This window comes from Ceratotherium simum, unplaced genomic scaffold, assembly GCF_057802395.1.
Source record: "Ceratotherium simum simum isolate JZ-2026a unplaced genomic scaffold, ASM5780239v1 HiC_scaffold_43, whole genome shotgun sequence".
In the NCBI taxonomy this organism is placed as follows: domain Eukaryota; kingdom Metazoa; phylum Chordata; class Mammalia; order Perissodactyla; family Rhinocerotidae; genus Ceratotherium; species Ceratotherium simum.
In genome coordinates this window covers 7986374-7997909 of record NW_028261259.1, presented here as the reverse complement: position 1 = coordinate 7997909, position 11536 = coordinate 7986374, and the positions used below count along the sequence as shown (strand labels likewise).

At 43.4% G+C, this 11536-nt stretch overlaps 1 protein-coding gene across 1 annotated transcript in view; it reads left to right on the top strand.

Moving 5' to 3' along the window:
- The first annotated feature begins 5496 nt into the window (after nt 1-5496).
- The window catches only part of LOC147911521 (ral guanine nucleotide dissociation stimulator-like), a 28335-nt gene continuing 22295 nt past the window's right edge, over nt 5497-11536 (top strand). The window contains exons 1-5 of the mRNA XM_087428102.1: nt 5497-5740; nt 6482-6573; nt 9061-9096; nt 9466-9687; nt 10613-10734. The gene's annotated coding sequence lies outside the window, so the exon portion shown is untranslated. The remainder of the gene's footprint in view (nt 5741-6481; nt 6574-9060; nt 9097-9465; nt 9688-10612; nt 10735-11536) is intronic.

The window sequence follows — 11536 nt, the reverse complement described above, 5'->3', positions numbered from 1 at the left end:
AAACTTACCTTACATCTCCACTTAATTTTTTGCTTCATGTTCCTTTTGACTTTGTACAATTTTCCTTGGGCATTCAAATGAACAAATACACAAACATTCATACTAATTTTCCTCTAAAATTATGTGTGAGAGATTGCAAAAATGGCCACACATGAGTCCTTTCCCTCTGTCTGTTTGGTTATAGCATCCCACGTTGACTCTGGGTAGACTTGGCATGGTAACTTGCTTTGGCCAATGGGATATTACCAAATGACATGAGCAAAGGCTTGAAAAACACTTGTTCATTGCTGCTACTTGTCTTTCTCTGGCTGCCCTTGGGAAGCCTGAGGCCATCAATATGTGAATGAGTCTAGACAGACTCCACATCTCCATCACTCTAGGTGGCTTCAAGTCAACAATCAGATGTGTGAGTAAAACTGTCCTAGACCATCCAATCCCAGCTGAGCCACCAATAGGTCAAGATCAAAATAACTTCCCAGTTAACCCACAGAATCTTGAGAAAAAATAAACTATTCTTATTTGAAGTCACCAAATTTTAGGGTGATTTGTTACACAGCAGAAGCTAACTGATATATTATGCTACCATTTAAATATGTCCTCTCATTATTTGTGTAATTATCACAGATTTCTATTTCTTTATCCAATATCGTAGACTGGAATATTCTTCTCTAGATTAAGTCTCTGCAAGAAAATCAGAGACCATCTCACGTTCCTTTTTACTTTTTCTCCTTCCTCTTTTCAACCAGACATCTTTAAGCCTATATATTAAGATGATCTTCACTAATTTTAAGATTATAGATATTCTTCTATATTCTCATCCACCACTGTTATACGTGGGGGTTTTACTTTTAATTTTAGCCCTATAATCCATTTGGAATGATTTACTTGTGAATAATGGTAGTTGATGGGCCAGTGTTTTATTTTACAAATGGATATCTTTTAGTCTATAAAACAAATACTGCATTATTTTAAAAGTTGATTTTAAACATATGGAATCTGAATAATGTTTGGAAAACTGATATCTTTGAAACACTGTTTTCATTCACAAGTATAGTATATCTCTCCATTTAATCAGAGCTTTTACACGCATTGTAACTCTTCATAATCTTCTTCATATAACTAATGTGTAGTTCCAATTATTTTAACTACTCATCTTAAATAATTCATTGCTCTTAGGAATGGAATAATTGTTTACATGTTTAAACTAATTCTTACTGATCTAACAGTATTTTGATGTTTCATATAGAAATCTAGCTTCCTTTCACATTACTGCACTTATTTATCAGTTCTAAATTTTGTAAGTTATGTCCCACTAAAATAATAGATTTTCTCTTCTTCTATAATATTATTTACCTCTTATTCTTGTGATTCTCATTTTTCATGACTGTGCTCTGTAATATCACACTGAATCACAAGTGTTTGCCAGGAGCATTTTCCTCTTCTTAAGTTTAGCGTAAGCATCAGATAAATTCCTTGTCAGGGCAGAGCAGGCATCTAAGGGAGAAAAAGTAAAAACGTGAAGGGGAATCATTTCTACCTGGAAATCAACAGACTTGCTTCTCTTGGCTGTTTGGAGCTGGAGATCTTATGACAATGTGGCCAGCTGAGAATCAGAGGATCTTTCTCTAGTCCCAGGAATTAGTCTTGGTCAAATCTCTCAACCTCTTTAGACCTTAGTTTCTTCACCTGTAACATGAAGAGTTGGACGAGTCTTTTTGAGTTCTGAAATCCAGTGACAACAAGATACCCTTCACCCAGATGCACTTGACAAAGACCAGAGAGAATTTTTAGTTGTCTTCTTCTGCATCAACATTATTATCCATATCACCCCTTAAAGACATATCAAATGTCTACTTTTGCATGACATTGATAAAACAGGTTCCATACCAAATCGCTGTTCATTGGGATAATAAATCTATAGTTAATTGTTTAGAGGTAAGTATAGAGATGGGCCCTGCTGGAAACAGCAATCAATGGGCCAAAAAGTCTTGCTTTATTTTACAGCAAGGCTGTGGAAACACTCCCTAATACACCAGAATGCTTAAGTACTTAGAAAGTATGAAATAAATGGGAGCCTTGTATCCATGGTTACGAGCTAATAAGGATATGATTTTTAAAATTTTGTTAATGATGCCATTTGCCTGCTATGGGGCTGTTCTCTGGTGAGTAAAGAGCAGATGTATTCAAGGCCACTTTCATTCCTTTAATAAATATTTACTCAGTGCCTTCCACTTGCTGCACGATAGCAGTGATCTACCCTAAGAGCATTTATATTCTAGTAGGGTGACACAGACCATAAACAAAAAGAGAAACTTGAGGTGATCAATAAAGTTACATATACATCAAACTTTTTTCATTCTGGACTATTATTCACCCTTTCCCTTCTTTGACTGTTTACCAGAAGTCTAATCATGGACTTGAAAACCCAGAAAACATGGGTCCCAAGTTTCTTCTCACAACACCCCTGTTTCAAAGACATAGTGTTTATCATCTGAGAGTATGTCTCTTTAAGACTAAGTTCCTAGGAATCAGCATTATTTCATCACTTTCTTGAGAGGACCAATGATATTATGAAGGGGAAAAAAATATCATATGGGATTTATACTTGAAATGATGATTCCACTCTAATTGTGTTATTTAATGTGGTGTGATTTGGGGAAAGTCAGTTACTCCTTCAGAGACAGTGGTAATAATACCCTGAAAAGCATTCTATAGAGATTAAATGAAACAAAGTATGAGAAACTGCTTTGTAAATTGCAAAGCAATCTATTTCAGCTCATTTTTTCTAATAATATTTTCATTTATCCAATCCTTTTTGACTCTAACAAACCTGCCTAGACTTTTATCATTTATTCAACAATAATAATGGGTCAAAATGGTTGAATATTAGAAATTTCATATGTGGTTCAACTTAATTAATAGGTCATCACAATATTTAATTTGATTATAATTACAGTTAAATTTTTCATGATGCCTTATCATGTGCCAGGCACTTTCTAGGCATCTCACATGTATTCACTCATTTAATCCTCACAACAATGCCATGGAGACAATACTATTAACCTCTATTGTATGGATGAGGAACATTAGAGGTTATATAATTGACCAAGGTCACACAGCTGGTACCCAGGCAGTCCACCTCCAAAATCTCTTTTAGGGAGCCATTAGATGTTGTGGCGCTTACATTGTAAAAGGATCACCTTGGTTCCTGGTTGGTGAATGGATCAGAAGGGACTGAGGAAGAAAGCACATGGCTACTGAAATGATCCAGGCAAGCAATTCTGAATACAGGATTTCCTTCCTTTTTAAGGCTGAATAATATTCCATTGTATAGATGCCCCAAATTTTCTTCATCCTTTCACCCACGGGTGCACAATTAGGCAGTTTCCATCTCTTGGATATTGTGAATAATATTGCAGTGCATTTTGTCAAATGATTTCCTGGCACTTAGTGAGTTTGAAAAAATTCTTATACACATTAGTTACTGTAATGAATTACCTTTCTAAATGTCTAAAGTTTAAATATTTGTCATTCTACAGAAATACCTTGCCCAATCATGATTTGTGTCTTTATCAGTTCATGAATGATCTAAGATTTTTGTACAAAAAATTGTTATAATGGCTTTTTTTGCATGTATTCAGGAACCTTGCATAATATGGGTATTCTCTGATTCTTGATTTTTAGTAGATTTTTCTAGTAAGCCTTTGGGATAGGAAGCATCTTCGTAGATGTGAGGCAGACAGCAGAAAAATAATAAAGTGATTGTTATATTTAATTATATCAAAAGAAAACTGTAGTTTTGCTAAATTGTTTTTACACAGCCTTTGCTTATTTGTAAGAGTGACACATATCATTTTATTAATGAAAAGAAAATTCAATAAACAATTTTAACATAAAACAATATCTATTGAGAACTTATATGAAAATTTTAGCAATATGCTGTCACCAATTTCCTCATCTGCAAAATGGAGATAGATAATACCATCTTCCTTATGGGTTGCTGTGAGAATACTCAAGAGTAATGTATGTAAAATGCTTATCAACATGTGGGTTGGAAAGTGATGCCCCATTCATTTTTCCACCGGGAAGATGACAGCTTTTTTAATGCTTGAAGTCTGTAGTTTTCAAAATACGTTCTACTCTTGTAAAGTGAATCCTTTTTACAAATTCTTTGTAGAGTTAGATGATCCCTTTGGAAAACTAATTCAGGCTTCCGAGTGTGTGCGTGTGTGTGTATGTATACGCACATCTCTCAAATAATACTCCAAGGCTTATAATGAAAAGCTACTTTCCCCACTCTTGACTCTGGTTCCAAAAACAACTTCTTTAATTTTCTGGTTGAAAATCTATATTTCTAAATTAGGTACTCATACAGCTTTTTCATTTTTCAGCTTTTGACTATTTATAGTTTATTTCTTCTCTGAAAAAATCAGCACAGAGTTCTTACATATGTTAAAAACATAATTCCCCTTGCCCAATATAACTATTTAATGAATTAAGATAAATCAAAACTCAATGTCTACTGTTTTATGACATCAGTGTTTACCATTTTATAGCATATGAATCTTATCCAGAAATGTGCTACGTCAGATAGTATGAATACATTTTCTTTCTCACTTTTTCCTTTGACTTTTTAAATGGTAAAATTCTCTTGTTTCTTTGTTGTCTTCCTATGGATTCATCACTGGTTCATCTCCTACCAGAAAATTAAATCTCTTCTCATTAACTTCTGATGCATGCGACAATTCATGGGCTTCAGGTTTTGCTTGGGGACATCCCTCTTGGGCTTGAACATATACACAGTCCCTCATATACACAGTATGTCTGGAAGGATAGAGGAGGAAAGGATATTTATCTCTGTGCAAAAGTACCGGGAGACAGTGGTAGAGTGAGAATATTTGAAGTTTTCTTATACGTGCACCTACGACGTAGGCCTTCCTCCCCCCAGATTTTTAAAATTAAAATAGCGTTATATCCTTATCTACTGGCTTGGAACAGCAAGTTGTAGAGAAATATGAATATATGATCCGATTTTTTAACGAAATTAACAACAGCAAATGCACAAAAAATTTAGAATTCTAAATATGGGCACATTATTCTATGAGGCTGTGTAAAGGTGGGGAAAGGAATGAAGAACAGCTGTTCAACATCCAGCTACCTGTACAGTCTAGGGGTCCACGGAAAGCCTCGCCTCCAGCCAAGACCCTGGAGCTGATTTCCTCCCCCTGTAAAGTCTGCCTGAATTATTCCAGCCACACCCCCGCCTCTTGCCGCCCCTGGAACTGGTCTCAGCCCACAACGTTCTGGCCTGCCTCCGCCCACAGCCTGGTCCCGGCTCATTGCCCTGCCTGCACCCTTGTTCCCGCCCATAGAACTGCCTCCCCGGCCTGCTGTCACTCACAGCCTTGTCCCCGCCCACAGCCTGCCCCTAGAACTTGTTCCCGCACACTGCCCCGCCCCTAGATTTTGTCCCTGTCCCTGATGCTGACCCAGGCCGCTTTCCAGCTTCTCACTCACTCTAGAAACTAGACACCTCCCCCGAGGCTGGGGTGCACGGCCTCGCCCCACCCACCGCCTCAACCCGCAGCCCCCAAAGTTCATCCTCCCCGAACGCCCGCCCGAGACCGGAACCGGAAGCGCGGGCGGCGCCGTGGATGGAGCGGGCGTTCTGCGCGGTGTATTCCGTCTTCTCGGTGCCGACCGAATTCCTGTGGACGTTCGCCCTCAGAGGCGGGGCTCGGTGAGCGGCGGGCGTTCCCGGCTCCAGTTGCGGTCCAGGGAGGGGCCTGGGCCGTGGGCAGCCCTGTCAGGGCTCGGCGTCTCTCCGTCCCCCTGCAGCCCCGTTTCCCCCGGGCTGTTCCCTCAGGGCCCCCGAGGCTGCTGTTCCTCCTGGCTCCGGGCACCGCCGTCCCCTCCTCTGAGTCCCCGTCACCGTCCTCCTTGTGATTTTGTCCCCAGGGGGCTTTAGCCACTTCTGGAGGCGATGTTTGGGTCGTTACAAATGGGGCGCTCCTGGCATCTAGGGGGGGAGGCAGGGATGCTGCTCAGCATCCTCCAGAGCCCAGGACGGCCCGACAGAGAATTATCCAGCCCCAAATGTCAGTTGTGCCAAGGTTGGGAAACCTGCTCCAGGGCCTGAAAAATCTCCCGAGCCCTGAATGAAGTGTGGAAATTGTTGACAAGTCAGCGAGTCACTTACAGGGTCCTTAAATGACAAGCTTGTTTAAAGGGTCCAGAGTCACCAAAAAGTCTCAGTCCAGGCAAGTGAGTTGAGTGACTCAAGTGCACACAGCACGAAGCTGCTTTCTCCCATCTCGGGGAGCAGCAGGTGGCTAGATAGGAATCGGGAAAATCCACCACAGCCAACAGTTACAGTTAAATCAGTAAATACAAAAATAGAAGAGTGAATGGGGTTGTCCTTTCCATCCAACACCCTATAAAAGGCCTCAAAAGCTTGTTTGCGCTTTTTATCCCCTCTCAGACACGAAAAGCATCCGTGGAGCTCAAGTTTGAGGTGAAACCAGGCTCAGGGTCCACCTGTCCTTGCTGAACCATGGATTTCTGTGTGACCAGGTGAGTACCTTGTGGACCTGGTACCAAGAGGTTCCGGCAGCCTCCACTGTGCAGAAGACCTGCTAGTGAGCTTTCCTGGGCTCAGTTTGTCACCACCTGGAGTTACTGAGAGTGAAGTTATCTTGAGAAAAATTATTGATATTTGATGGATGGAAAGATGGTAAGCTGTGTGTGGTTCTGTGTGGTAAATATTTCAGTAAGTACAGTTATATGCAAATAAAAACACATGAAACAAACCTCAATAACTGCAAATGTGTATTATAGTAGAAAATATAGATTTACTTGCATTGCATAATACTCAAAAGTCAGGATTTATATGTAATATAAATACAGAAATGTTTTGCGTGTGTATGTAGTATTAGAAGACATCCCATGAAATATTAGCAGGGATACTCAGCAACATTCCTTAGACCCATTCAATTTGATTTCTAAAGTCCTATAAATCCTCCACATAAATTTGAAATAAAGGAACATTCAGGGAAAAAGATGATTGGAACTTCTTTGTATTAATAACAAATTTAAAATTGAATTTGCCAGTAGCCAGATTTATTTAGAGCATTTTTTTCTTTATAAAATTTCAAATCATTTGGAGGAGTACTAAGCAACACTGTAGATTGAAGGGAAGGGTGCTAGTCTCCAAAAAGACTGTCCTCTCCACCTTGCCTTCTAAAGGGAATTAACTTTGTTTCTTGAAACTTTTCTGAAATAACGGTCTGGTGATTCACGTTGCAGAGAATCTTGTTAAGTAATTTTGTATTTAGTTGTTGGCCTCTACTAATTGTGTGTGTATGTGTGTGTGCCTTTTTCATTCTAGCTTTCCTGTGATGTTCTTGAGGGGAATGTGTGCTTGTCATGCAATAGATAGTCTCTGAGTGTATAATTAATGGTGACCAACCATCCTCGTTTATTTAGGACAGTGGGGTTTTCCAGGACACAGGACATTTAGTGTTCAAACCAGGGCAGTCCTAGACAAACCGGGATGGTTCCTCATCTCATGAGCCAGGCCCTGGGACACATGCATGGGGACCTGGAGAACCAGAGAGACCTTGTACCACCTCCATGGAATTTATATTGTATTTGGGTATTTGGATTTTAGACAGTTAATGATGAGAGTGATGTGAGAGTTTGGCACAAGGGGACTCAACCTGAGGGGGCAGGGAAGCCCTCTTGAGAAGGACTGATATTTAGCTTGAGAGCTAGATTTGGGACTGGATTTAGCTAGTTGGAGGGTTAGACTGGAGTGAGGGTGTGGGAGTGTGTTCACGAAAGTGTTTCAGGCAGAGGGACCCGCGTGAGGACACCCCTGAAGCAGAGAGCCTGGTGTGTCCATGAACTGAGAAGAGGGATGGCTGAGCCAAGTCAACACAGGGGGAGAGGTGTGAGCCAGACCAGCGAGGGGGACAGGCTGGACCAGGTCAGGAGTGACTTGGGACTCTGTTCTAAGACCAGTGGGAAGACTCTGGAGAGATGCGAGTAGAAGGATTATGTAATTAGTGTTTGGTCTAAACACGGGGGTTAAAATGGACTTCATGGTTAAGAATGAAGACTTAAGAGGCAAGATGGGAGGTGCTGGGAATAAGATTAGGAATAAGATGATTGTTCCCTACGCCTGGCTGATGGCTGTGGAGTAGGAAAGAAGTAGAAAGAAAAGACATTGGAGTGTAGAACCGAGAGAATGTAATGGTACTTTCTTTCCTGCGTGTGTCAGATGGCACAGGGCACTGACTCTGCTCCTCGCTGCTGTCTGTGCAGACCTGCAGGTGCCCCCTCGCACAGGTCTGTGTGTTCACCCCTCTTTGCCACTCACGTGCCCCCCTCCACATCGTAAATGAAGTCAGGCCTTACTTGTGAGGGGGTTGTCTCACACGGGAGACACCTAGGAGAGCCCCTGCAAGCATCAGAGCAGCCCCTTCAGCATCTCCCTCAGCCTCCTCCCTTCCCCTCTCTCGCCTTCCACACCCAGAAGGACCCCTGCTCAGTATTCCACAACCCCATCTTCTTACTCCCCCAGGCTTGAGAAGGGTGGGGCAGCCACTGGGGTGGACATCATCTGCACCTTCCACTCTGACCCACGCAGGTCCAGGGCTGGACAGAGAGTGACTCTACTGGGAGTTGAGCCATGAGACCCAGGGCGTCTCCCACCTGGGCTCCTTCACCCTGGACGGGGACAGCCTCTACATCAGTGGTGAAGGGCTGTGCTACAGCCATGCTGTCTCTCCCAGTCGGAGTTCTGTCTTACTTCCTTTGCTCTAAAGTGAGCTGTGATCCATCTCTCTATCCACCCGGTCTGGGTTCAGACTTCTCATCACTGTGTGATCACTGGGTCCAGCCACCTTCCATCTCGTTGCCTCCCCCCTGAACAACTCTCCCCTCTTCCCCTCTGCTTTCCCCTCTGCTTTTCCCACAAAGGTCCCTACATCCTCCCTCTCCTTAATCCTTTATGTTCACCCCAACTCTTGCTCAGCTCGTCTTGCCTTCTCTCCACAGGTTACACCTATGGAGCCGTGGCCCCGACAACCAACAGTGAGTATTCCTGGCCCTGATCTCCTAGGTCCCGTCCGCATTTGGGGATGGGGAGCACATGTTCTCCTACACCTGCTGTCCTTGGTGAGGGAAGGACCTGGAAGGGCCCTAATTCATCCCTTCTCTCCCTCCCGCGTTCTGGTGGAGAGTCCCAGCCCAGGGTGAGAAAGCCTTAGACAGAGACATGTTCTCCACACATTCTGACCCCACGTGGTTTACACTTTAATTCTGCTAAAGCGCCGCCCTTGGTCCTCCTTTTCCAGGTATCCCATCCGTCTGTCCAGTTTTCTGCCCGTCCATCTGTCTCTCCTCCGAGTTCAGTCTCTCTTGTTCACCTATCTCTCTCTCTTGGGCTCCTCTCATCCACAGGCTTTCTCATCTCTCTACTCACACAGTCACCCGTCCCCTCACTCTCATTTATGCTTCATCTGTGAATGGTGGTCCTGGGACAGCCACTGCTGGAGCCCGGGTGAACTTGGGGACTCCTCCCACTCTATCCCTCCCTGAAGAGAACCCTCGCCACAGCTCCTGAGCCAGCCACCACGTCCCTGCATACTTTAACATCACCTGTGCTACCAGAAGCCACCACAGGTATCGGGGGCCACTTTCCTTTTCCAAGAGAAGTTCTCCGGCCCCAATCCTCCACCAGCCAGTTGTGATCCAGGAGCTGGGAAGCCAGGGTGTGAAACTCTGGTTTTAAGGCAATCATGCTGATTCCAAAGATTATACCAACAATTCAGTCTAAGGCCAGCCCTCATAGAGCCCCTAGTCTTGTTAAATTAACACACCATTATAATACAATGTGGGATGTTTCAGGGAGAGGCACCTGGCATAATTTGGAGGGGAAGAGCTTGCTAGAGAAAGTTTCACCAGAATGGAGTCTTTAAGAATGAATAGGAGGGACCTTGGCAAATAGAGGATGAAGGGTTTTCCTGGCAGAGTGAATTCCATGAGCAAAGGCTCCAGCCAGAAACAACATGCTGTAAGGGGAGAATTGAAACGAATTTGGTTTGCATGAAGCATGAAGTTTAAACCGCAGTAGATGGAGAAAATGAGACTGAAAGGTCAGCAGGAGCCAGATTGAGTAGAGCCTTGAGTGCCAGGTCAAGAAGGTTGAACTAAACACTGAAGGCCATAGGGAGCCATGGGTGGTACTAGAGCAGTGGTGGCCCTAGTGAGGTATTCATTTCAGAAAGATTCTTCTAGTGGTCCATGTAGAACATCCTTTAGACAGAGCATCCAGTGAGCCTGCTGGGGTGTTGGTCTGGGTGAAAGAAGTTAAGACCTGAGCTGGGACAGGGATGGAGTATATGTGAGGACCAGTGTGCAAGGTGAATGGGTGTTACTGGGAAGGAAGAGGAGCTGAGCAGATATGCTGGTTCTGACTTGCATGACGACACGGGTGGGTGGTGGTGCCACTGTGAGAGAAGACGACAGATGATAATGAGTGCAGGACTCTGGTCTGGTCTCAGGCCAGCTCTCAGAGATGGCCATTGCTCTCCCTCTTTTCTTGCAGCTTTGGGGCACAACCTGAAGACCCTCACAGTCACCTTCCCCATCTCCACCCTCTGGTATTCATCAGACAGGAGCAATGGCTCAGCCACGTTCAACTCCATTGAGAGGGTCCTGCAGAGCCTGGTGAGACCCTGTCCCAGCAGGGACATAATCAAGTTTTCAGATATTAAGCCAACCCTTCAACTAGAAGTGAGAGATTAAGATGTTCTCAAGTCTTTCCCTGGCATGCCACAGCCCTGTGCCCTTGTGGCCTTCTAGATGCCCGCAAATACACTGGAGCTTTTCAAAGGCCCCTGTGGACATCTCATTCTCCCAATTTTTCTTCTAAGATTTGGCTCACCTCTTGCCTGCCTCAGCTGATATCACTCCCTCAGGCAACTACAATAGAAAACAATTAGCCCTGATTGTTTTTAGCAAGTGCCCTGGGTTTGGACTTTCCTCCCTGGGCAAGCTCTGAGTCAAGTAACGACAAGCCCTGAACATGGGGCTTTTTCAGGGAGCTGCCAGGCAGGTCAGCTAGTGACAGTTCGGTGGGGATGGCTCTTTTGAGAACTCCAAACCCATTATGGCTGCTGGGCTGCTGGATGTCTCAGCCACTATAGTTCTGAGAATGACGGTTTTCAAAGTTATGGAGGATATTGTGAGAGCAGGATGGGATAGTGCAATTATAGTGCCACAAAGTTGGCTCCCTTTATCAAGATTCCACCATGTTTCTTCACTAAACCCTCCTCAGATTCTTACAAGCCGTCGATTAATTTCTAGACTTCTGAAAAGTTGATTTTGACCATTTTTACCAGTGTTCTCATTGTTTTTACGCATTTGCAGAAGTCCTTACTCCAAAGTTTCCAAAATGTTCTCCCTGTGGTTATTTATTTATAAATTAATTACTTAAAATGAAATTATGTGAGAAATTCAGTTCCTCACT